The sequence below is a fragment of the Myodes glareolus genome, chromosome 1 (genome assembly GCF_982192425.1).
Source record: "Myodes glareolus chromosome 1, mMyoGla1.1, whole genome shotgun sequence".
NCBI lineage: Eukaryota > Metazoa > Chordata > Mammalia > Rodentia > Cricetidae > Myodes > Myodes glareolus.
In genome coordinates this window covers 45,303,696-45,329,821 of record NC_142026.1, presented here as the reverse complement: position 1 = coordinate 45,329,821, position 26,126 = coordinate 45,303,696, and the positions used below count along the sequence as shown (strand labels likewise).

At 43.3% G+C, this 26,126-nt stretch overlaps 1 long non-coding RNA gene across 2 annotated transcripts in view; it reads left to right on the top strand.

Moving 5' to 3' along the window:
- The window catches only part of LOC125405477 (uncharacterized), a 28,539-nt gene extending 8,869 nt beyond the window's left edge, over positions 1 to 19,670 (top strand). Inside the window, exons 2-5 of one of the 2 annotated variants that reach the window (XR_015737823.1) lie at positions 12,148 to 12,216; positions 17,190 to 17,409; positions 18,642 to 18,862; positions 19,255 to 19,670. This is a non-coding gene — a long non-coding RNA (uncharacterized LOC125405477). The remainder of the gene's footprint in view (positions 1 to 12,147; positions 12,217 to 17,189; positions 17,410 to 18,641; positions 18,863 to 19,254) is intronic. The other variant, XR_007233581.3, reaches the window with a different exon arrangement.
- Positions 19,671 to 26,126: the final 6,456 nt, after the last annotated feature.

Genomic DNA, 26,126 nt, shown 5'->3' with positions numbered 1-26,126 from the left:
AAGTCTAAAACAAACAAAAACTACAGAACTCTAGTAGAATAAGAAAAATTGCTAATGCTTTAAATGATCTTAGTTGGGAACTAGACACAAGCAATCTAGACACAAGGCTTTTCATACGTTTAATTAAGCTCTTCTGGGGGCAGACCCTGGGAGAGCCAGTGAGCTTGTGAGGCAGTAGACAGAGGATCTGCTAATAAAGAGTAGATTAGTGAATTCATTACTGCGGAGTTCAGTTGCCTGGGAAGTCTGGTAGTGATTGTGTAGGACACACAGTAGAACTGACCTGCTAGGAGTCGGCAGCCATGTATTTACTAGTAACTGTTGACTGTAGTTTATATAGATGCTCACGTACTGGGACTTCCGGTGTGCAACACCCTTGGCCTGAGAATGAGCCATGTGTGCTTCAGGAAGGAAGCCCTTAGTGTGTTTGGGAGCCATCCAGTCCAGTTACAGGTGCCCCACCAGTAGGTCCCAGGAGATACGGATAGGCACTGGAAAACTCTGCTGTGAGATGTGAATTCATTCAAAGCAACAACTACAATCTTTATTAGATAAGAATAATTTATTTCTAATAAACAAACAGGTTTCTGTGAAATTGTGTCATTTTGAAGTTTTTAGTATTTAAATTCCCAGACTGAGGAACGGTTAGAACATTAAAAAAGCAAACAAAAACACTCACACCCAATAGCACACTTGGATCAATTATAGATTATTGTATTAAATGACAAGTGAGGCCAGCTCAGCATCTTCTGGAGAGCCACCAACCCTTGTCAAAAAGTCACTTCTGCCCACTGCTGTTCCTCACGCTGAGAACAGCTTGTGATTGACGTGACGGACATTCCTGCAGATCTAAAGGCTGCATATAGCTCTACTAGGAGACACTCCTTGTCCTTTCAGAATGTCCCAGTGACTTTTTGAAATGATTTCTGTAAGTATTCTTGTGACCTAATTAACACACACACATACACGCCCCAAATACATTTTGCAAATGTAGTACAAAAAAAAAAAATCTGTTCAGCCCGTAGCTGATGTAGCATTGAATACACAGAGAGTCCATTTTATTTACAGAGGCCCCCATTTTATTTTGATAGGTAGCAAGCTGTAGTTCAGAAGTAAATTAACCCAATGTAGTGAACAGCCGAATTTCAATTTCCCTGAGGGAAAGCGCCCAGGACTATTTTAAGATTTCACAACCTCTCCCTCAATCGCACAACTCTGGTTTTCAATTGATTTAAATCCCGGTTTCTGGTCAATGTTTTCCACACACTCTTGGTCGCCGAGGAAGGAGAGGGCTAAGTCAATTCCTTTTAATTTTTGGATGCTGTGTGCGATGTGCTTCTAGGTGGCGATTAGGGATTGCCAATTGAAGAATAAAACACTTGTGATGGAGAAAATGAGAAATTTATTACAGAATTCTTAGAGCCAGCTTCCAGAAATGTGGAGAGAAGCAGAAAAGAGGGGAACAGCATAGGAGAGAGATGCCCAATCATAATAAAAGAGCTGACCTGAGGGCCCTCCTGGAGATACACAATTAAATTCATAGCCGAGGCTAAAAGATCCCTTAGAGTTTTAGCTTTGAGCTTATTTCCTATAAATACCTCAGCCGCTAAGTTTATTTAGTAGAGGCAGCAGTTATTACCTCATAAAAGAAAGCATCCCCCATTTATCTCCTTAAGGAAAGAACTTGGTATTAAATCAGAGGTGGGGCTTACCGGACAGAAACCCCGAGAGTGGAAGGTTGGAGGCTGTGCTTGGAGACGTAAGTGTACCCTCACTCTAAAGGCTGCAAGCCTTCTAATGTGATCCCAATGTGTCTTTGATGTGATTTTTGTTTAATAGGTAGTTGTCAGCACAGCATTTTCTTGAAGTCTATGAAAGTGTCCAAAAGACAATGAGTATGAGTAATAAATTCATTGGGAACAAAAAGTGAAGATCTTTTCTTTCAAACCACCTCATTCTACTTGCAGGCCCTCAAAGGCTTGTAGCCATATCATAATTCAAAAAAATGCATTCAGTCCAAAGTCTCTTCTGAGACTCATAGTAATCTCTTAACTATAATCCCCTGAAGGCGTAAGTCACAAACAATCCCATACCAGTTTGGAATTATGATTAATAGAAAGGTTATTTATTCAAAGGGGAAAAAAATTTACAGATTACCGTCCCAGACAACAGCCCCTCTGCGTGAACAGGAAAGGAGTCTAGGAGCTGGAAGTGGAGCCGGAAGCCAGAGAGAGAGTGGAGGACAGTCACTGCTTTTTTTAAAGAGAGAGAGACCACGCCCCAATGGGCTGGCATCTCAGCGGCTATTGGCTGAAGGAGCTCCCGCAGCATCTCCCCCTTTTGTTTAAGTAAGAGAGTTCTAAGCCTACTACGAAATTATATACAATAAGTACAAACCTATGAAATTATATACAATAAATACAAATATCCTATTCTAACTAGCTTAAGTCTTGTATAACAAATAACTTGGCCAAGTCATGAGAGGAAAGTAACTACATTTATATAATCTTCCATCCCATAGAAGATCTGAGAAGGGAAATAATGTTACCTGTGTAATTAGGAAGTGCAATCAAACAACTTCCAGAGCATGTAACAAATCACAGAGACAACTGGCTACCGGGGCAAACACCCAAAGTTTTGAAGCAACCAACTTTGGCTAAGGCCTGATGTAACTGACATACCATTTTCAAAGGCAAGAAACTTTTCAAAACTATCTTACCCTGTCTTGGCAGGATATGACAGTCCTGTTTTATCCATTTACGGATATTCTGTAACTCTGTCAGTAGTTGAGGTATGGGCATTTCTTTACCCAAAGGCCAGTTCTGGCAAGAAGAAAGGCTCCAGGTGGAGTGTCTTTGGTGTTCAACATTCTCTCGGGAATAGATCAGTGTTGCCAGGAGTGATTGTGTCTCACTACCACAGAACTCTGAATTAGATTAAAGGCCATTTTCTACAGCTCTTTGAAGAAGTTGAAGATTATCTATCTATACTGAATATAATCTCTGTGTATCTAAAGAACCTGATTAGTCTAATTATAAATGGCAAAATTAGATGACTATTGATCTATATAATTCTCAATACCTATCTAACTTAAAGACTGAGACAATAAACAACTGTGCAATAAATCAGGACAATATGACCTCCAAATATAAACAATGTGCAAGTATACGTTGCAATATGGTAAATATATATATGAATACATAGACAATATATAAGTATCTTAATCAGAGGTAGAAGTGTACAATGCAATATGGTAAATATACATATATAAATACAATATATATATATCAATACATAAAAATGTTTTAAACAGAGGTAGAAGCATGCATGTATACAATAGTGAACATACTTTAACTTTGTATCAATATATAAGAATCTATACCAATATATTTGTCTAAAAACAATAACTCACAAGTACAAATCTATTATCCCATAATCCAATTATCCCTCTCTTTTTTTTAAGATTTCTGCGCTTATAAAATTCCTCCCCAACCCTCAACTGTATACTAATTATAACCAACCCCTAAATGATGTCCCTAAACCCAAGGACAAACTTTACTGGGAGAGAGAGTAATTCTCTAGAATTACTTCCAGCTGTCATGGGGGCGACGTTCTTTCTGGGGGATCCTGTGAAAGTAAAATGATGGTTAAATTTCAAGATCAATGTCTTTTAAAATTGCAAATAGTCTCTGAGTATTTTGTAGAGGTATGGCCAGATTGTTGTACAAGATGTGCACCATTTCAGCTAACCACATTGGAACTGTCTTGTGCAGCTGGTACTCAAAACAGGTCTTGTAGTAGCACTATCAGTATTATGACTTCATATCAACCGGGTGGAGTTGTTGTTATGGGGCCCCATTCTCTTCCTGGAAACTTCAAATGTCACTGCAGGAAAAACTCATTGTTCATTGTGGAAAACTTAAACAGTAATTACATAGACATATACAGACATACATATATTCAATGATAGATATATTTAATGAAAGGTATGATAGATATGAAGAAAAGTAAAGATGTTTTCTAAACTCATATTTCTTTCTGTCCCATATCATGGCTCTTGACATGAGACAGAAACTCCAGAAACTCTGGGTTTTTCTTTTAACAACAGGCATGGAATTAGAGAGGGACTGAGCCAGAGTCCAACTCCAAAACCAGCTCTATAAATTTAGAAATATGATTTAGTATATTTTACTTACAGAACCTATTCAGTTTTCTTGATAATCCCTATTGGGCCATTATTTTCCATCTGTCAATATTCAAATATCCAGGGTCCCTTGAATTTTTCAAAGATGAGTGTTTTCCTGTGGAGATAAGAACAGAACCCTGCCCCCATTCTATATGTTTTTCTTACCACCTGTATGAATATCATCATTGTAGATGAGCTGTCATTTCTCCTTTCCAAGAGGTTTCTCCTCTTCAAATCGAACCTTTATTAATTTTGATGGTATCCACAATTTTTCTTCTCCTGTGGAAACAAGAGCAAAACCCCTTCCCCAATGTAGCATATCTCCTGGCTTCCATTGAGAGGTCAGCACGTCTTTGAAATAAACAGGTTGGTTTAGTTCAGAAGTTTTTTCCATTATCCAATGCCTCTCTGATGCTGTTGTTCCTTTCTCATTAGCATTAAGAAAATTCAAGGTTAATAAAGCATTATGTAATTGATTTCTGGGGGTATTTTTTTGTCCCTTTCTGTTTGTTCAGCATATCCTTTATAGTACGATTTGATCTTTCTATAACTGCCTGACCTGTAAAATTATTTGGTATACCTGTAATGTGTTTTATATTATAATAAGCAAAAAAGCGTTTCATTTTCTTAGATACATATGCTGGACCATTGTCTGTCTTTATTTGTGCAGGTATACCCATGATGGCTATAACTTCCAATAAATTTGTGATTGCCGAATCAGCCTTTTCTGAGCTCAGGGCAGTTGCCCATTGAAAACCTGAATATGTGTCTATGGTGTGGTGTACATGTTTTAATTTACCAAATTTCATAAAGTGGAACACATCCATCTGCCAGATTTCATTCTTTGAGTACCCTTTGGGTTACTCCCTGCAGGCAACTGTGTTTGATTATAGAAAGAACAAGTAGGACATCTCTTTATAATGTCCTTAGCTTGTTGCCATGTAATGGAAAACTCTTTCTTTAAGCCTTTACTATTGACATGATGTTTTTTATGAAATTCTGAGACCTGTAGAACGCTTCCAATTAATAATTGGTCAATTTCAGCGTTACCTTGTGCTAGAGGGCCAGGCAGACCTGTATGGGACCGGATGTGTGTTATGTACATTGGACAAAGCCTATTCCTAATTATGTCCTGCACCTGTATAAACAATGAAGTCAACTCTGTTTTATCTGTTATGAATTCAGCAGTTTCAATATGCAAGATAACTCTTTCTGCATATTGTGAACCTGTAACTATATTAGGAGGTTCTTTAAAATCCCTTAGCACCATAAGAATGGCAAATAATTCTGCCTTCTGGACAGAATTATAAGGGCTTTGGTCCACCTTACTCAATTCTTCCAATTTATAACCTGCTTTCCCTGATTTATTTGCATCGGTATAAAATGTCCGGGCTCCAGTTATTGGAGCATCATGTACAATTCTAGGAAGAATCCAAGAAGTTCTCTTTATGAGGTTAAGTCTATCACTTTTGGGATAGTTGCTGTTAATTTCTCCCAGAAAATTAGCACAAGTTCTTTGCCATGGTTCATTATCTTCCCATAACTTTCTTATTTCCTCAGTAGTAAAAGGTACTATAATTTCTGCTGGGTCTATACCTGCTAATTGGCGAAGTCTCAGTTTACCTTTTATAATTAATTCAGAGACCTTTTCTACATAAGTTTTTAATTTTTTACTTGGTTTATGAGGTATAAATATCCACTCAAAATAATATCTTCCCTCTGCATTAAAATCCCTGTAGGAGAAATTCTGGAAGGCAGTATGACTAGGATGGAACTAAGATTCAGGTTCACCCTATCCACATGTGCCTCCTGTAATTTTTCCTCAATCACTGTCAGTTCCTTTTCTGCTTCAACTGTCAATTTTCTGGGACTATTTAAATCTTTATCACCATCTAAGGTTTTGTTTAAATGAACTATTAAATCAGGTGTTATCCCAACAGCTGGTCGTAGACTGGAAATGTCTCCTAACTATCTTTGGAAGTCATTAAGAGTCCATAACCGGTCTCTCCTAATTTGTGCCTTTTGTGTTCGAATTTTCTCTAACCCTATTCTGTAACCTAGGTAATTAATAGAATCTCCTCTTTGAATCTTTTCAGGGGCAATTTGTAATCCCCACCTAGGCAAGACTTTCTTTACTTCTTCAAACATACTTTCCAAAATATCTTTATTTGAATCAGATAATAAAATGTCATTCATGTAATGATAAATTATGGACTTGGGAAATTGCTTACGAATTATTTCCAATGGCTTATTAACAAAATATTGGCACAGTGTGGGACTATTGAGCATCCCCTGTGGGAGGACAGTCCATTGATATCTCCTAGTAGGCTGAGAATTATTATAAGTAGGCACTGTGAAGGCAAATTTTTCTCTATCCTTTTCTTGCAAAGGGATAGTGAAAAAACAATCTTTCAAATCAATAACTATAAGAGGCCATCCTCTTGGTAATAGAAAAGGCAAAGGAATTCCAGATTGTAGAGGACCCATAGGTTGAATTACCTTGTTGACAGCTCTTAGATCTGTCACCATTCTCCATTTGCCAGATTTCTTTTTTACAACAAACACAGAAGAATTCCAAGGGCTGGTTGATTCTTCAATATGGTTAGCATCTAGTTGCTCTTGTACCAGCTGTTCCAAAGCCTGTAATTTATCTTCAGCTAGAGGTCACTGCTTGATCCATATTGGCTTCTCAGTTAGCCATTTTAAAGGTAGGGCTGTTGGTACCTCTAAAGGTTTGCTATTGGCTGTATGTTCTTGTACAGCCTGAATGGCTGGTGACCTTTTCCCATAATACCTCATTATGTCCTTCCCAGAATTGTGAGTTCCTGGAACTACAGGAATGTTAATCTGGGTATTCCATTGCTGTAGCAGGTCATGGCCCCATAAATTTATTGTAATATTGGCTATATATGGCCTTAGTCTTCCTATTTGCCCTTCAGGTCCTATGCATTCCACCCATCTTGTGCTTTGTTTTACACGAGATAGGGTTCCAATTCCCAGGAACTGAACATCTACCTCTTGAAGAGGCCAATTTGGATGCCAAGATTCTGGAGTAATGATACTTACATCTGCACCTGTGTCTAATAAGCCTTCAATAAAAATGTCATTTATACAGACTCTTAGCTTTGGTCTTTGATCGTTAATAGAAGTCTACCAAAATATACGTTTACTCTGTCCTACTGAGTTTTTTGGCTCATTCTCCACATGTAATTCAACATTTAGACCAGTATTACTTTTTACAGCAGACATTGGAGTTTTCAATTTTCTTGGTGAGACACATTTTCCCCTGTAACTGGGAATGACTGGGCCACTTTTGGCTTGGGGTCCTGCAAGAGGCTCCTCAAGGGGTTTCCCAATGGTATCGGGTTGCCTTGTCTGTCTGTTGTTGACCTGCATTTGTTGGACCAATGTTGGCCTTTACCGCATCTCCTACATATACCTGAAGGCTGAGGTCTATTATTCCTAGAATTTCTTTGCCTGCAATCCCTTTTCAGATGTCCCAATTTACCACAATTAAAACACCTGGTAGTTTGATGTCTCCTCATAGCTTTGGAAATCGCTTCTCCTACCCAAGATTCATCATTATAGCTAAACGTCTCAACATTCATTGTATGCTGTATCCATTCTTCCATAGGTGCTGATCTAGATCTTAAAGGCCCAATTATCTTTTTACACTCTGTATTTGCATTTTCAAAAGCTAGAGATTCAAGAAGTATTCGTCTAGCTTCTGGGTCTGTTACCCCTATGTCCAGAGCCTTAATTAATCTTTGCACAAAGTCAGTAAAGGGTTCTCTCTGTCCCTGCCTAACCCTGGTATATGATTTGACCCTTTTTGCTGGATCTTGTATTCTATTCAAAGCATTCAAGGCTGCTTTCTGACATAAGGACAGCACTTCTTCGTCATAAAGAGCTTGAACCTGTGGATCAGCATATTCTCCTACACCAAGAATTTGATCTTGGGAAACCTCCACACCTTTTGCTCTTCCTTGCTGTTCCATATGTTTGGATTCTTCTCTGAAATAAATTCCAAACATCAAGGAAGGTCTATCATCTAAAACTGCAGACACTAGCTGAGAGAAATCATGGGGGGTAGCTCTGACATTAGAAGCCCAAGTCCTTATCATTTCCTTAACAAATGCAGAGTGCAAGCCATAATTAATGACAGCTTGCTTAATTTCTTTTAAATCATTCATTGCTATTGGTGTCCATCTAGCTTCTTTAACTCCCTTTGACCCTTTAGAAGTTGACCCTTTGTCAGAATAAATTACAGAGTATGTCATTAGAACCCTGGGTAAGCCAGTTCTAACAGCTGGTGGTGGCATTGTATCCTGTCCTTGTGCCTTCTTACTCTGTTCACCAGCTCCAATAATTTCTTCAATCATTTCTAATCTTTATATCATTGTCTCCCTTAAATCCTGAATCTCCTGACCTACCCGTGTTTCTAGGAATTTCACTAAGATATCAGTTTTTTGGTTCCCATTCTGGAGGTACATTCTATCTGTTACCTTATCAAAACTTTGTGGTAACGTCTGAACGTCAAATTTAACAGCCTGAACCCTTTCAGGTAACTTCCTAGTACCCTTGGATATGGAGTCAATTTTGTCTATCATAGTATCCACTTTTTCAGATAACCCCTGATTTTCAATAATTTTAATCCTTTCAACTAGTTGTTCATTATTAGTCCATAAAAATCGTATCTTTCTTAATGATAAAATATTGAGAAGAAAACTGAAACGTAGTAACAAGTAAATTAATGTATCCCCATAGTCATATAAACCTTGCATGACATAATCCATTGTATTAATAAAGAAAACAGTAAAATTGGCGTTGGAAACAAAAACTGCCATATTACCTCTTGTCTAGTAGGTGGCGCTGTTGCCAAGTCACGACTAGAACCACTGCAAAGGTGCCAGAAACAGGGTCCTGTTTCAGTGTCCGCCTTAGTATTTGTTAAAAACTAGGAGATATAAGTTGCTCAAGAAAGAAAATGTAATTAAATCAATTCCATACATGGAACCAGAAACCCAGAATCCAGGGGTAGAAAAGAGCAACCTGGAAGCCACGCATGCCTCCACATGACCGAGTCATTCTGATTCACGCCACTAAAGCACCACACTTCCAAGGGAAATTTAAAAACAACTCAGAAAAGAGCAAACCAGGCAGGCAGAGACTGTCCCGAGCCTGTGGAGCTTGGGAGGTGTGGGTTTAATTGAACTGCTGGCTCCACACACAGGGCACAGGCCGCAGCTGAGGGAGGGCTCGTGCCTAGTCGAGCTGGCAGCAAGCAGTTGAGTGTGGGGGAAGGGGGTTCTACAACCAAACGTGGGGCGCCAGATGAAGGCGTAAGTCACAAACAATCCCATACCAGTTTGGAATTATGATTAATTAGAATTAATAACCATAATTAGAATGGTTATTCATTCAAAGGGGAAAAAACTTACAGATTACCGTCCCAGACAACAGCCCCTCTGCGTTAGGAGCCGGAAGCAGAGCCGTATCTCAGCGGCTATTGGCTGAAGGAGCGGAAGGAGCTCCCACAGCAATCCCCTGTAAAATTAAAATAAAAACAGATCACTTACTTCCAACATATAATGGCATAGGATATGCATTGTCATTCCAAAACACAGGGAAGGGAGCATAGTAAGGAAATACTAGACCAAAGCAAGTCCAAAAGCCAGCTGGGAAAACCCTAACTCTGCATCTCCGTGTGTGATGTCAAAGCTCTCTTCCGATCTCCAACTCTGTTCAGCTTTGTTGACCACAACACACTTCTCTCTCTTGGGCTGGTTCCACTCCCTGTTAGCAGCTTTCCTCAGCAGGTGTCCATGACTCTGGCATCTCTAATATCTTGGGGTCTCCAGGCTTTAACTTCATAGCTTCACTCAATGGCCTCTTTACTAGTTCTTCATGCAGGGACACCCCTGACACATGCATGGCCTCAGTGGCTTTTTTTAGGCATCGAGGCAAATTCCATAACCTGCTTCTTCTGTCAAAGAGAGACAAAGCTGGCTGTGGAGGAAGCGACAGCGGAGAGGAGGCAGGTTTCCCTCCTTGTCATGATTTAATAATGCCATGAGTCAGATGCCAGATATAATGTTTACCTAAATTGAGCTACCATTAATAAAAACTTGGAAGTCAGAAGTTGGGATAAAAACCTGATAAATCCAAGGAACAGCAGAGGGTGGTTGGCTGACCCTATTCTCTACATTTTCCTGATCCAAAAGTCAGGGAAATCCCCCTCAGCCCCTCTTTCTTTCTGCCTGTCCCCCTCTACTGGCCTTTCTCAGTCCTCCAACTTCTCTATGGCTAATCCCAGCCAGCCAATTGCTGCCTCCCTTGATTCAAGCTGGTTATATTGGTACCTTGGAGTGGCAATGTGAACAATTCTCCCACAACAGCTTGCTGTGTTTGGAACATGGCCCCCTCGTGCAATTATACCTTTCTGGTTTTGATTGTTACCTTCTTTGCCTAAGCTTGGCTGCCTTTAATCTTGCTCTGCAGACCACTCCACCTTGTAGTTTTAGAGTATAAACTGAGAAGAGATGGACATCTCCTGTCTTCTACTCTGTCTTTGTTAGGTTTTCTATTGCTGTGACCAAACACCATGACCAAAAAGTATGTTAGGGATGAAAGGGTTTATTTGGCTTTCACTTCAGTATGGCTGTTCATATTGAAGGGAGGCAGGACAGGAAGTCACATAGGGCAGGATCCTGGAGGCAGATGCTGTTTACTGGCTTGCTCAAACTGCCTTCTTACAGAACCCAGGACCATAAGTCCAGGGAAGGCCCCACCCACCACAGGCTGGGCCCTCCCCCATTGATCACTAATTGAGAAAATGCCTTACAGCTGGATCTCATGGAGGCCTTTCCTCCACTGAGGCTCCTTCCTCTCTGATGACTCTAGCTTGTGTCAAGTTGATTGTGCCCATTCTTACTGGTGTGGGTCAGTGCTTCTTCCAGAATGATCCCTGCAGTATTTCTGGAGCACCCCCTTTCCCCACTCAGCAAGATCCCCCTCACCAAGACTCCAGCTAGTCTAGAGACACTGATGCTCTCAGTCCACTGGAGGTTCCTGGAACCCGGGAAGCCTGTACTCCTTCTCAGATTCCGGGGTTCCCTTCCAGTGGCCAAGGGGATTGTGAGACTCAGGGCTGGAGTCCCTGAATAGAAGAAGATGAAATAATTCAACTAGATGTTCAGACAAGGTCAGGACCCTTGGGGAAGAGCTGGTGAACTTGGTCCCTGGGCAGGTGATTGCATCTGGAGTCTCAGTGGGATATGGAGGTGATGCTGTTTTTCAAGGAAAAGTCTCTGAAGGACACCGAGGCACTCGTAGTGGTTTCTGGAAAATAGGCTAGGCATTTAAAATGGGAATATATAACTTCCGAACAAGTGGTGAACGAGTGTGTGAATACTTGCAATGGTCCCATGGTTCTGGGGATATAGGATCTGATAGGGCCCAACTCTTGGAGGGCTTTTCACCTGAATGAGCACTCAGCTTCCATAACAGGAGGTGACGGAGCATGGGGTTATGCTTGTGGCCCTAAGGTAAGACCTCTTAAATGTCTGTGAAACTGCGGGCCGGGCAGGCATCTCCACTCCACCCTACATACTACAAGGGGTCAGGCATGTATAACTCAGCTCCCCACCCCCAGATCCTGATTAGGGAACTCTTCTCCTCATGGCGTCTGTACAGTCCTGATGTGCATCCCCACACGGTCCCGCCAAGACTGTTAATCCGGAAGACAACAAAGAAGCACATCCATTAACTATCCAGAGGATCAAAATTTGCCCAAGATTCAGCCCCCTACTGAGTCCAGTTGCCAGCAACACACGGTATGCCCAGGCAGTCACAAGACCCCCCCCACCCAGATCCTGTTGCTTCAGAGGCATCTGCCCTATACAGTGCTCCCTGGCCTCTACAAGGGGACCAGCTCACCAGACTCTTTGTCTACATTCCAGGAACAAGCCCTGTCCAGTGTGTTCACTAAGCGAAATGCCAGGCCCTCCCCTCATCTAAGAAGATGACAGGTATGTTATTCAGCCACGTCCATGCCTGAAGAGGAGGGAAAGCCCATTTGTGGTTGTGGATGAATTAGAAAAGAGATTTTCTACTCATGGCTGGTCTTAAATGAGAAGATCCAATTTAGGTTTGCAACCTTTTACTGATGGGGACAGACACCTATAACAGGAGGAACAACTCCTCATAGCAAGAGACTCAAAGCAAAAACAGACTGAGAAAGAGAGTGTGATGTAGGAGGGTTATCTGTCTATATGTTACTCTCATTGGTTAATAAAGAAACTGCTTGACCTGATAGGTCAGAACATAGGTGGGTGAAGTAGACAGAACAGAATGCTGGGAAGAAGGCAGTGAGGCAGACACTATAGCTCTCCTCTCCAAGATGGACACAAGTTAAGATCCTTCTCAGTAAGCCACCACCTCATGGTGCTACACAGATTATTAGAAATGGGTTAGATCAATATGTAAGAGTTAGCCCATAAGAGGCTACAGATAATGGGCCAGGCAGTGTTTAAATGAATACAGTTTGTATGTTGTTATTTCTGGGTGTAAAGCTAGCCATGCGGGAGCCAGGCGGGAATGCAGCCTGCCGTTCCTGTTACAAGAGTGCTTACCTCAGAGGACTAAGAAACTAAAGTAGAAGCCAGAGCCTCCAGCTCCTAAAAGCTGTCTGGGCCCACAGCTATGGCAGCTACACACTGCCAGACTCACATAAAGCGTCAAGGTTGAATGAGTTGGGGAAACCAACTAGCAGACCGGACAGCCAAATCAGCTGCCCTCTGTGAAGATGCAGCCCTGTAGACCCTCCACTACCCTCCAGAAGGTATGTTTATGACCAGGTGCTCCTGGATCTCAGGACTTCAAAAAATCAGGAGGACTGGCTGATTACTACATATAGGAAAATAATAATTCCAGAGATGACAGCTCCCAGCCTAGTCCAACAAGCTCAGGAAGCAACCCATCTAGAAAAACTGCCCTGTAAGAATTGTTCCAAAGGTGTTTGGTGGTTCTGAGGCTGCCAACACTGACCCAACAGACCAGCAAAGCATGTCTACAGCGTACTCAGAACAATCCAGAGAGGGACCCGAGGTTCCCACACTGACAGAAAAGAGCATCTAGAAGTGGACTTTCCTGACAGTCAACCCAGCAAAGGCACTGAGATTTGCTGTTTACCATGTGCACTTTGCAGTGTGCGTGGAAGCTTTTCCTACCTGCACAGAAGATGAACGTGAATGTTGCACACAGGGGACTGCCCCCACTCATCAGGCCGAGTTGTGAGAATGAATCGCACCTTTAAAATAGCAGCGGCCAAGCGCTGTCAAGACACAGGCTCCCTTGGCCAAAAATTCTGCCACTTGTAGTGTTTAGGGTGGCTGCAGCCATTCCCCTTTCAAGGTCATGTCTGGCTGTTCACCTCCACTGCTCCCAAGGGACTGGGGGACTTCTGAGAGTATGGACACACCTGCCTCCAGCAGTTCTTGAAAGATTTGGCTGATGCTGCATGAAAAATTGTCCAATCCTCACCACTTCCTCAAGTCTTAAAGTTGCAGGTGTCACCAGCTGTAACATGAGGGCCTGCTTCTTGGGGTTTCTGTCCTGCCTGGTTCCCATAGTCATCAGGCCCCAAAGAAAATCACACAGAGGTCTTCACAAGCTATAAACTTATTGGCCCATTAGCTCAGGTTTCTTATTAACTCTTGTAACTTATATTAACCCATGATTCTTACCTATGTTAGCCACATGGCTCAGTACCTTTTTCAGTGGGGCAGGTCACATCCTGCTTCTTTGGTGTCTGAACAGGACTGGAGAAAGAACTTCCTTGTTCCCAGAATACTCCTGTTCTCATTGCCCCACCTCTACTTCCTGTCTGGTTGTCCCTGGCTACTGGCCAATCAGTGTTTATTTAAAGCATAATTGACAGAATACAGAATTGTCCTTCACCAACCAGCAGTTCTAGGTTACACAGCACCCATACCAATGCTGCTGTGGACCCAAGCCAGGAGTCAACCATGAGAGTCCCAGACTCAACCAGCTTCTACATACACTGACCATCTCAAAAGTTACCTCAGATGGGAACAGTGGCTCAGCTGTTATTCTGCCTCCTATGTCTTCCCTGATTCCATGGATGTGCATCTGGATCAGTTTCCACTCAGCCTCTTTGACCCTGTCATATAAATTAGTCTGGAGAGCAACCTTGACCCAGGGCAACTCAATTCCTGGACCCCATCTATATAGCTAACTGCTCCCCAGAGGGGTTTAGCCTTTTCTCCTTCAGGTGATGCCTTTTGAGACTAGGCCAGATCATTCCTTGGATCTCATTGTGCTGTGGCAGAACTGGCCAGACAGGAAAACAAACTGCCATTCTTTTTTGGAGATGGCCCAAGCTAGTGACAGCCTATGGGCAAGTGGTCAGAGGACAAAGGAATGATTGTGGGGAAACCTTTTGGTCTTACCTTAAACACTGGTCATGCATGGATTTCACCAGAAAAAGGGACTAGAAGGGAGCTCCCACAGAGGAACAAGGAGTTTCAGCCATAATAGATCTTAAAGGGGAAAATGTGGGAGGAATAACATGGGGACTGAAAAATTCTTAATGGCAAGAAGCCATGACCTTGCGATGGGCTGGACTGGCACAAGGGCAAGAGACCCCTAATGACATTATTGTTTTATTGTTATGACAACTGGTCAATGTGACAGTACCAGTTAGCAGAGTTAACACCCTAAGCCCTTGGGCCCCGGCACAGGACAAAGGTAAACAAGACAAAGTCATCCAGATGGATCCTGATGTTTAACTTCTAGAAAATGTTGGCTTTAATAATGCCAGCCACAAGTTCTTTAACCCAGGTCAGGGCTGTGGAGGGTGTTTACCCGCAAGCCAGGTTATTTATACTGGAGCAGGACTGAATAACCAACACAAAAGGGGTGTGCTTAACTGGGCCACCTAGTGTTCAGGTCACAGGAAAAGCCAATGTACAAAAAATTAAAGCTGGGTGTTGGTGGCACACACCTTTAATCCCAGCACTCAGAAAGCAGAGGCAGGCAGATCTGTGTGAATTTGAGGCCAGCGTAGTCTACAGTGCGAGTTCCAGGACAGCCAGGGCTACACAGAGAGACCCGGTCTCAGAAAAATAAAATAAAAATAAAATAAAATAAAAGGACTGGAAAACACTAGTTAAAAGAGCAGTAACGGCTAATGGGACACAGTTCACCTGCTTCAGGAGACAGTTGTAAGCTGGTATTCTTGGGCCTCAACATAGATGTGCCCCAGGAAGTGAGGTCAACAATATATACATCCCTTAGAGTCAAGAAATAGTAATTTCTTCTATAAAGATTTTCAAATGAAAAAGAAGCTTTTAGATTAGGATCGATGGAGATGATGTAGAAATAAAAGAGAGTGGGCAGGCATCTCTAGAAGTAGAATTGTTCTTTAATCAGAACAAATGAAGTGCGAGGTCTCTTTGCAGAAACGAAACTATGTGCATGTGCCATGAAAGGTCTTGGGGTTCCATAGGATGGGAAGGGGGAGCTTTGGGGATGGAAGGGTCCATCTGCAGGTCAGTTCCCCTGCAGTCTGTGGACGGGAGATGTCAGTGGGGTTGGTATGTGGAGGTCCTTCCTATCGGAGGCATGCAAGGGTGTTATCAGTCAAGTCAACTTTCCGGTCTGAGTTGCTCAGTCCCCCTGCAGCTTTTGTGCAATTAACTCTCCAGCCGCAAGTTACCGTCTCTGGTACTCTTCCTTTCTCTGTCTAGATCCAAGTTTCCGCCTGATGACGTCCACCCGCTGGGGGAGAGGAACAGCTGGAATTGCTAGGGATGGATGGGTCAGGTGCCTCTCTTTCTGTGCACTTGCCTCCTGTGGCAGCCCCGTTTCCTTACAACCTGATCTTGTGAGAGCCAACAGTTAGCTTTTCAGCTGGAAGATCCTAGGTGTTTTCTTTTTCTTTTTTCTTTTAATTGTCTAGCTCTGAAAGTGATGCATCTTCCTCCAGCACATATTATAAGTGGAAAATGGAGCTGCACAGACAGTCCAGACAAGGGCCACACAGAGGTCTGTGTACCAGGAGTCTGGTTTATGGTCTATGTGGAGGACGTGCATCTTTAAAGATAAGGTCCAACAGCCTCCAGGGGCAATAAAGATGGTAAGGACTCTCAAGAAAGACGTTCTATGGTAAAGATGATGAAATTCAAGTAAGATTTTGAAGATGTAGAACCAGAGCCACCCCTAACGGAAGAAGAAGGCATTTGCGGTGAAATAAACATATCTTCTTGGTACCCACTCAAGGTGCAGGAAAGGGCTTGTTTCCCTTGGTGGTTAAATCATTTAAAGGCAAGGAAAGCTGGAGACTCAAGCAAAGCCCAAGTTTATTCAAAAAGAATGCGTTTATTAGTGATTAAAAGGAAAAAAAATCAACAGCAGGCAAATTATAAATCCCAGCAGCTGCCTGAAGGTGGAGAACAGGAAAGAAGCAGGAAAGCAATGCTGTTGTAGTTAAACCAGCATAGAGGTCAGCTGTATGACTGACAAGCAACATGGTGGGAAGGGAAGCTTTATTTAAAAAGTAAGGGAGTTATAAGTACCCCCCAAAAGCACATGTCAGTCCTGGCCATCACCTGAGAGAAAGAGAAAAACAGGAAGAAATAAAGCGGACAGGAGAGGTGACTCAGTGCATCAAGTCCTGCTCTTCCGGAGGACTGGGATGGGCACTAGAAGCCACAACAGGTAACTAACAAGCCCAGCTGTAGGTCTAGAAGAACACCACACACCTCTGGCCTCCACAGATGTCTGCATACATGTGTACATCCCTCCCCCCATATCTACATAACTAAAAATAAACTTCAGGGCCTGGAGAGGTGAATCATGGGTTAAGAGCACTGGCTGCTCTTCCAGATAGCATGAGTTTAACTCCTAACACTCACACCACAGCTCGTAACTACTTAAACTCCAGTCCCAGGGATCTAACATCTCCTTTTGGCTTTTTCAGGTACCGAGAATGCTAAAGATGCATAGGCAGACATGCAGCAAAGTACCCATACAGATATTTGTTTATATTTTAAGAAGAAGAAGAGGAGGAAGAGGAGAAGAGGAGAAAGAAGAAGAAGAAGAAGAAGAAGAAGAAGAAGAAGAAGAACAACAACAACAACAACAACAACAACAACAACAAGAAGGATGTCTCTCTGAGAGACAGGACTCAAAACAAGCAGGTAATCCCAGCTGAACCTCATGGAGGATCTTAGGCTTAGTGCCAGGGAGCTGAAATTTGGGGAAGAAAAAGTACATTATCTCATTAAAGGAATAATTACTCCACCTGTCTCTCTAGCATGCCTTAAGGTGAACCCACCTTCCTAAGGGTGGTCCTGCTTTTTTAAGAGGTGGTCTCTTAGCCAGGTGATTGACCAGCCCCATTGGATTAAATGTTGGTTAGCTTAGAATGCTAGACCTCCACCCAGGCCAGAGATTTAAACTTTTTGACCAGAAAGAAATTAATTCTTGATTAGTGTGCATTTAGTGTTGCTGTGTCATTCTCAAGAGGATCTGGGTTTCAATCCTACTTCCTCTATTTCTTGGGTGGAAACTGCGTGGTTTATTAGAGAGAGGAGAGCACTATACTCCAAACTTCTAGAAGGGCTCATAATATGCTATGGTGAAAGGAGTGACACACAAGAGAATGAGCAACTTAAGATGGTGCAGGCACTCATGTCGGGGTGGGATGGATCCTTCACAATGAAACGGATCTCTCTGAGAACTGGAACCAGCTGTCAGCTTACCAGATGGGGTAGTTATAGGGGAGAATGGGGGGGCAAGAAAGGAAGTTGAAAATTTTCCCATATTTGACCATTGTTATGAATAACTAAGAGTGTAGTGGTAAAAAAGGAAGCCTTGACCGAGTGAAATCTTGAGCAAATATCCATTTTGACATGGACACTGCTCGTTGAAGCCTCAGAGACTAATCAGCCCATGGTAAATTGGTAAAGTCATTATCTATATGAGCAGGGCTCAAGAATTGGCAAAGTTTTTCTTGGGAGTCTGAGTAGGACTGTTATGGACGACTGATCAGCACTTGCAAAGACTAAGGTCTGCAGCTTCCTCTTCTTGGATGTCTAGAGCCTGAGATGACTCACCTACAGAGACCTCCCACCAAGACTAGCCAGCACCTTCTCCCATAGTCTAGCTAACCAATGGATCAAGGTTACCAATAGCTGAGCCCAGCTTGTCTGTCTCTGTCTCTGTCTCTGTCTCTGTCTCTCTCTCTCTCTCTCTCTCTCTGTGTGTGTGTGTGTGTGTGTGTGTGTGTGTGTTCTTTCTTCAGTCCTTGTCCATCCCTAGTCAGGGTTCCAGAACCTCAGCACAAAGAGCAGTCAGTTAAAGAACATCAGGCAATCAACAAGTGTCTTCCCTGGCAGGCCACCGCCTGAGGTCCACCACTGTGTTTCAGGAGCTGTCATCAGCCAAAATGGAGGAGTCTACAAAATGGTGTGACTCTGGCTAACAAAAAGAAACTACAAGTGTTAACACTCATAAAATGATGACATTTTGAACTGCACAAAAATGGGAACCCAAAGACATGCAAGAGCACTGTGAGAGGACAGACACTGATAGGGTCGAAATGGATTTGTTCCCCTGAGTGCAACGCATTCTGTTCCCAGTGATCATAAGGTTTGCTCTTCTATATGTGTGTGGGTATGGTTTTCTTCTTTATCTTTTATTTTCTTTGCTTTACCTACTGCTGTGGCGTAAGGAGAGGGTTTGGGTGTCCAGTGAACAAGAGATGTGCCTTTGATGGTTAAGCCTTACTGTTGACTTGATTCAATGAGGAAACATCCAGGAGATTAGCAAAACTAGACTGTCTATGGGGGTGAGTGTACTTCCAGAGTTTGAATTGGGTTGGGGGAGGGAGTCATTCCTGAACGTGGGTGGCACCATCTATAGGTGGGGTGGGGAGGTACTGGTGGTGGGGGATGGGAATGTAGGGGCTTGTCCACATAGAATGAAGGTAAAAGGAAGAACCTGTGAGCTCAAGTGTTCCCTTTCTCCTTCCCTGCATCCAGGATGGGAATCGCTCTGCTGCGTAGCGGCCTGCTCCCGTGATGGGCTGAAAGAAAGGCCTGAAGATTTGAAGCAGGATACATTTTCTGCCTAAGTTATTTTTGTCAGGTCTGTTGTTACAGTGAATAGAACCACTAACTGGATATTTTATTTTGAGATTATAATGTAAATACATTTCTCCTTTTCCTTTCCTTCCTTTAAACCCTCCCATATACCCCCCCCTTCCTGCTGTCCACAAAATTCATGGCCTCTTTTCTCATGAATTCTAACTGTGCATTTTGACAGGTTTTCTGACTTTAAAGGCAGGTCTAAAATTCAATCCTCTTACTCTGTGATTGCCCACGTCCTCCAACGTTATTTAAAAATATTTTTAAAAAACCCATGTATTTATTTAATAAAGCAATGTGCAAGCACTTTACTACTGTGGTGCCCAGTCTGTGGGAACTCTAAAAGAGCACCAGGGAGACTGACTCACCGAAATGCAAAAGCAAGGTTCATTGTCTGCACAATACAAGCTGGCAGGGACCTCATCAAAGCAACTGGTGCAGCAGCGCCAAGAGGAGGTGCCCTGCCCTTCTAGAGGGCATGATTTGAAGGTAAAAACCAGAAAAGTTACATTAGCAGAGTGTGGGGTGACGGGCTCAATACTGATTGGCTCATGTCTAGGGACTTTTCAGAAATTTTATTTTCGAACCTTGCCTGTTGCTTGTCAAGTTTTCTTATTGGCTGACCAATGGTGGGGACATTCTGTGGTTATCTGTACTTTCCAGATGGCTACCCTGTTCCTTTTGGTCCTAGCCATTTCTGAGGCCTGGAATGTTTTATGGGGAATAGTTTACACAAGACACAAGATGGGGGCAGAGAACAAAATGGAGAAACTTTGGTTCTTCATTCCCCTCTGTTCTAGTAACTATAGTAAACCCAACCATGGGTTCCTGACAGTTAACTTATAAGTATCTTCAGTCCTGAGGGGTCTGTAGATCACAAATCTGGACCATAGGTTGTATTGTAAACAACCTGCCTTTCATGAATTTACTAGCTGGTTACGAATGCAAGGTCCAAAAGTCAGTAATCAAAGTAGATATTACCAGGGGTCCCAATAGAGTAAAGATGAGAGTGGTCAACCAAGGGGTTAAACCAACTTTCTAACCAACCCTGCCTGGCCTTGCATTCACTTTTCTGCCTTGCCAGTCCTTCTCTAACTTTAGCCATGTTGTCTTTGATTATTTCCGAACGATCAGTGAAGAAACAACATTCTTCCCCTAGCGCTGCACAGAGTCCACCCTGCTGTACGAAGAAGATCTAATCCCCTTCTGTTCTGCAAGATTACCTCCACCAGGGAGGATAAGGACTCCTCTAGGTGGGAGATGGATTTTTCTATGCATTCTATACCCACATCTATGGCAACACATAGGCTGGAGTAATATTGATTCTGGGTTACTAGTGCTGAAATTCCTGTACCCAATCTCCCCAGGCTAGCACCCAAAAGTAGGCTAAGAGTGAAGGCTGTCATAGGCTCTCTCTTATGTCTCCACAGCTGTGAGGGCTCTATCCTTGCTGCACGAGGTCTAGGAACTCCTGATCAGTGTGATAGGTTGTTCTTGGAAGGAGCCTGACTCGTATACAACATCCCCTGGTCTGGTTTAAGACTTTGATATGCACGCAAAGGGGTAAACCCCATGGAGCAGGACCACCAAGTATGATTGTGTGGGAGCAAGTACTGATCCTGTGTGAAATTGTGGGTAGACAGTGAAGAATTACAGATGGAAGCTTTATCTGGGGGAACCTGTCCTATACACAGTCCCTGCCCAGTCGCCACTTGTTCTAGGGTAAGACCTTGTTGCCACTGGCAGTAATTGATGTCAGCCACCGTGGAAACAGTGACACTAACTGCAAGGTCCTCATAGTAAGGTGGAGCTATGTCATCACAGAGCCAGCGACCTTTGGTCAAATTGGGTTGGGAAGCATTCAGTACCAGGCACGATCTACCCAGCAGATCTATTAAAGGGTGCTCGTGTCCCATCAACGGGTTGATGGTTGACATGATCCTGAGGCTAGAGCTGACATTTGCCTGAGCTGGTTGTGGAGTCACCCCCTGGATGGAACTCGGGGTGATGGACTGGGGGCCTGAGGTGGATTAATGACCCAGCTGGGTCCTATTGAAACCTTAATGGCGGGTGACTGGGCTTTGCCAATGGTGAACGTCAGTACTGGGTCATAGCCTGTGTAGTGGAGCTGTAAGCGCCAGGTCTTATCAGTGGTCCAGTCAGCCGTTTTGCCCGTCTCAGTGAATTTGATGACAAGCTGGTGGCAGCGCCCTCCAGCAGTTGCCCAAGGGTGGTTGGGGTATTGGTCCTTATCGCAGCAGGGTCCACAGTCAACTTGTTTACCGCCTATGGACCAAGTTCCTATCCCTGCTGTCTTCATATCCCCTGCCCATTGGACAGTAATTAAGTCCCCAGTGACAGGGGTGACCAGCTAGTCCACCCAGTAGACTCACATTCCCATTTGGCACAGTAGGCTTCCCCCCACCCCCGCAAATATGTTGTCGCTCCTTGGAGTGAGAGTGGCCAGGACATACACAGAATCCCAAGGATGAAGTTGATCTCCTCCATCCAGGGGTTTTGCACCCATACCCGGGGAATGGTTCCTGGTCTGAGGGATCTTACCTTTCTCCTGCCAGGTCACAAACATCTACACAGAGGTCAGGGAACCAAGTGTCTTTGGGGTTCTGAGCAGAAGAGGTGCTGTTAGCTATGGTGCTGTCCTCGTTAGCAATCATCCAGGTTTGGTTCCATGGGGAATGGGGGTTATACACAGAGGAGGAAGAGGGAGCCTTGGCAGCTAACAGTAGAAACAAAATCAATGGGGCTTAACTTGATCACCATGTCAAAGATGCAGTTTTAGTGGATTGGAGGGATGTTCGGAAGCTTCCTACATCCACGTGTCTCCTTTGCAGTCCTCTGAGGTGGCGAACGGGTTGGCTGGATGGGCGTGGGAGCAGTGCACCCAGGTGGTGATGCCACCCACTTTGAGGGCCATTGGCGTGGTCATCAGAACAATGAACAGACCCTTCCATCTCAACTCCAAGGTCTTGTGCAAATGAAGATCCAGTCACCTGGGCAGAACCTGTGATATGAAGGCTGGGTCAGACCCAATCATGGCCAGGAAGCCACACTTATACAATATTTCTTCAATTAATTTCTTTACTACCATGTTGGCCATCTTATTCTTGGTTGGATATGCTTCAATCCACCCAGAAAAGGTGTCCATGAATATTAACAAGTACTTACATCCAATTTTTCCAGGTTTGATTTCAGTAAAATCCACTTCCCAACCTGGTTGAGTTCCCCTCTGTCTAGCACCAGGATTGGAAGGGGATGGTATGGCATTGGCCAATTGGCAGGCACTTCCTTGGAGGCCTCCTTTTCCCTTTCATTTCTCTCATCTCCTCTCCTACCCCTTCCTTCTTTCTTCCTGCAGTACTAGGTATCAAACTCAGGCCTCGAATGTACTAACCCACAAGCTACACTCCCAAGCTCAAGAATATTTACTAGAGTAACTGTGTCAGTACAGATGCCTGCTGTCTCAGCATGGAGCAAACAGAACACGGGCAGTTTCTACTTTAAGGGGATTTAAAGTTCGTCTTAGTAGGAAGTTCACAATAACCCGTGCACTGTAAGGCTGACTCTTAGCATCCTAACAGTCAAATACGATGGCTAATTTCATGTGTCAGTTTAGCTGAGCCATAGGATGCCCAGGCATCTCGTTAACATTTCTGAGCATGTCTGTGACGAAGTTTCTGGAAGGGGTTGACATTTGAATCCATGGATTAAATAAAGAAGAAAACCTTTCCCAGTGTGAACAGGCATCATCCAAGCTAAGACAGAATAAAAGGAAAGGATGGGCAGAGGCAGCGGAGGCAGGAATCTCTTTCTGGCTGACTGTGTGACCCGAGACGTCAATCCTCTCCTGCCTTCTTTTGCTTCTCAAGCCTTTAGATGCTCACTGGAATATCCAGTGTGTGAGGGCGTGTGTACACACACACACACACACACACATATATGTACACTTTTCATACTCGTACCTTTACACAGCAGGGCACACCTACTGCCCACCTATACACATACATCTCAATACTTGTAACTATCTCCTATTGGGTCTGTTTCTCTGGAAAATTCTAATTAGCAGGAGTACTCCCATATGTGCCTTTCTGTTCATCGGTGACTCTGCCATGATTGTACTACAGGTAGTCCAATTATCAAATAAAACTTGGGTGGAGGTAGTGGGAAGGTAGATAGATAAGGCAGCCCGGCCGACAGATACTATAGATATCAATTTTTAAAAATTGAATAAAAAGATGAAGTTGATAAAAGGGACTCAGGAATACGGAAGTAGACCTTAGTTGCTAGAGTGCTTGCCTAGCATTTGTGAAACTCTGGTTCTGTCCTTATCAGTGCATAAACTGGGCAGGGTGCTGCAGCCCAGCTAAGGGCTGGCAGGAGGCTCTAGAGTTCAAGGTCATCTATGGTTAAGTAAGGAGTTTGAAAACAGTCTTAGCTGCAAAGGCCCTGTCTAGCAGGGTGTGGGGGAGGAGAGAGAATATGGATCATAAAAAAAATCTACGTAGCTAGACTATATCATACAAACTGTAGTGTTCTGAGGACCAAGGTGACCACACCCACAAGCAGACAGAGAGAAGAATATAGCATATATACAGTGAAAAACCACTGAACGTGACCTGCATTTCTTTTGTTAGATAAATTTTAGTTGATTTAAGTAGCCACTTGCAGCTAGCAGCTACTGTATCAGCATGCTTTTCCTATTTCTAATTCTGGACAAGGTTTCTCCGTATAACAGTCCTAGCTGTCTTGGAACTAGCTCTTGTAAACCAGGTTGGCTTTGAACTCACGGAGGAGATCCACCTGCCTCTGTTTCCTGAGTGCTAGGGTTAAAGGCCTGCACCACCAGCGCCCAGCTGAGATTTGCTACTCTTAAAATGACCTGGAACTGGATTCTCCAGGGCAGATTGCTTCGTTTCCAAGTTACTGATTATATAGCCTTCACTGACAATCAAACAGGGCAACCATCCACTGTGCCCTAGCAAGACACTCTCTCCACCCCTCGGCACTTTGGTTTGTTTCTGCTTCTCTCTGTGATTCTGGCACCTTGTCCAGTCCTTGTTCTCCTGGGCCACGACAGTCCGGTTCCACAATCTTCAGTGACGGGAACCTTTCTGCCTGGCCTGTGAGTCCTTCTGACTCAAACATTACCTGCGAAGACACCCAGCTTCTGTTCTTCTGCTTGTAGGGGACAGAGGACCACGCCTCAGAAGTTGCCTCTGTTTCTACTCACAGGGCCAGACTCAAGGGTTATAAAGAATTTTTCTTTTGACAGAAGGACGTTGGGGACAAGCAAGCTGTGGGCTGCACTTCCCTTGCAGTTGTGGGAGGAGCCTGGTGGTGAAGGAGCTAGCTCTGGTCACATGACCTCTCCTCTCTCCAGAGAGCACCTCACTAGTGCATACCTATATTAAAACGTATAATTGAATGCATTAATAACGGAGATTGAATTCTACTGTTTTCCAGGGCTGAAGCACACTGAAAACGGGCACTTCCGGGATAAAAATGGACCACGATTGCCTCCTATATCTTGAGCACGTGCTGTTATTGGGGTTCACGTTTAATTTTATACATGCACATTTCTCTCCAGCGGATTATAAATTTCCTGAGCCTGACATAAAACAATTTTTAGGGAAAGGATGTATGACGGAAGTTATTGCGGGTCATTAAGACTGTGGAGAGAAACCTAAATACAGCCGAGCAGCTCATAAAGGAAGCCTTAAAAGGAGCAGTTAGATGGCCTGAGAGTCCTGACTATTGGTACCAAAAGGGTTCAAGGGTCCATGTGAGTTGAGACTGTAGCTATTAAAGTCTTCCACGAATTTTTCCAAACTCCATAGATAGGAATTGCTTTTAGGAAGAGAGATTTTTGTATTTCTAGTGAGGTTTTTTTTTTTTGGTTTTGTTTTGTTTTGTTTTTTTATTTTTTTTTAGTTTTTTGATACAGGGTTTCTCTGTAGCTTTGGAGCCTGTCCTGGAATTAGCTCTTGTAGACCAGGCTGGCCTCAAACTCACAGAGATCTGCCTGCCTCTGCCTCCCGAGTGCTGGGATTAAAGGCATGTGCCACCACCACCCGGCTTCTAGTGAGTTTTAGGTTTTTGTTTTTGTCTTTATTTTTTTGAATAAAGCACCAATATCAGCTTCTGTCCTGAAATACAATCTGTCTTTCATCTACACCAGGATGACATTCAAATTAAAACTGTATTATAGTCAAGTTTTAAAAGGACTATTTAGCTTCCAATATAGCCAACAACATGAACAGACAGACAGAGGAATACCAAATACAGATGGTTAATAAATGCTACACAGAACACATACAATGTCTTTAATGAAGATGCAAATTGATGTCATAGCACACAGATCATCAGTGAAAAGTTAGGAGGGCGATACTTGATGCTGGGTAAGGTCCACTGAGACAGTCATTTGCTGCTGAGTGTTAACTGATGCAGCCATTCTCAGAGTCAGCTTGGCAACAGATGAAAGAATACTAAACATGTTCATATCCTTTGACTCAGGATTTCTCTTTATAATTCTATCTTGGGAAGGAGTCAGGGTGATGGATAAAGATTTATGAGCAAAAATCGTCATAGAAGCAAAAATAGATTAAGTATTTTATCAGACTAATTTTAGTTGCAAGTACTCAGAACCTTGGCACATCTGTCTGACAGAGAACAGATTTAGCTCATATAACAGGAAGCACAGGGGAGGAGGTGGGCCTCAGGGGTGGGATTCAGCGATCCATCAGCATCAT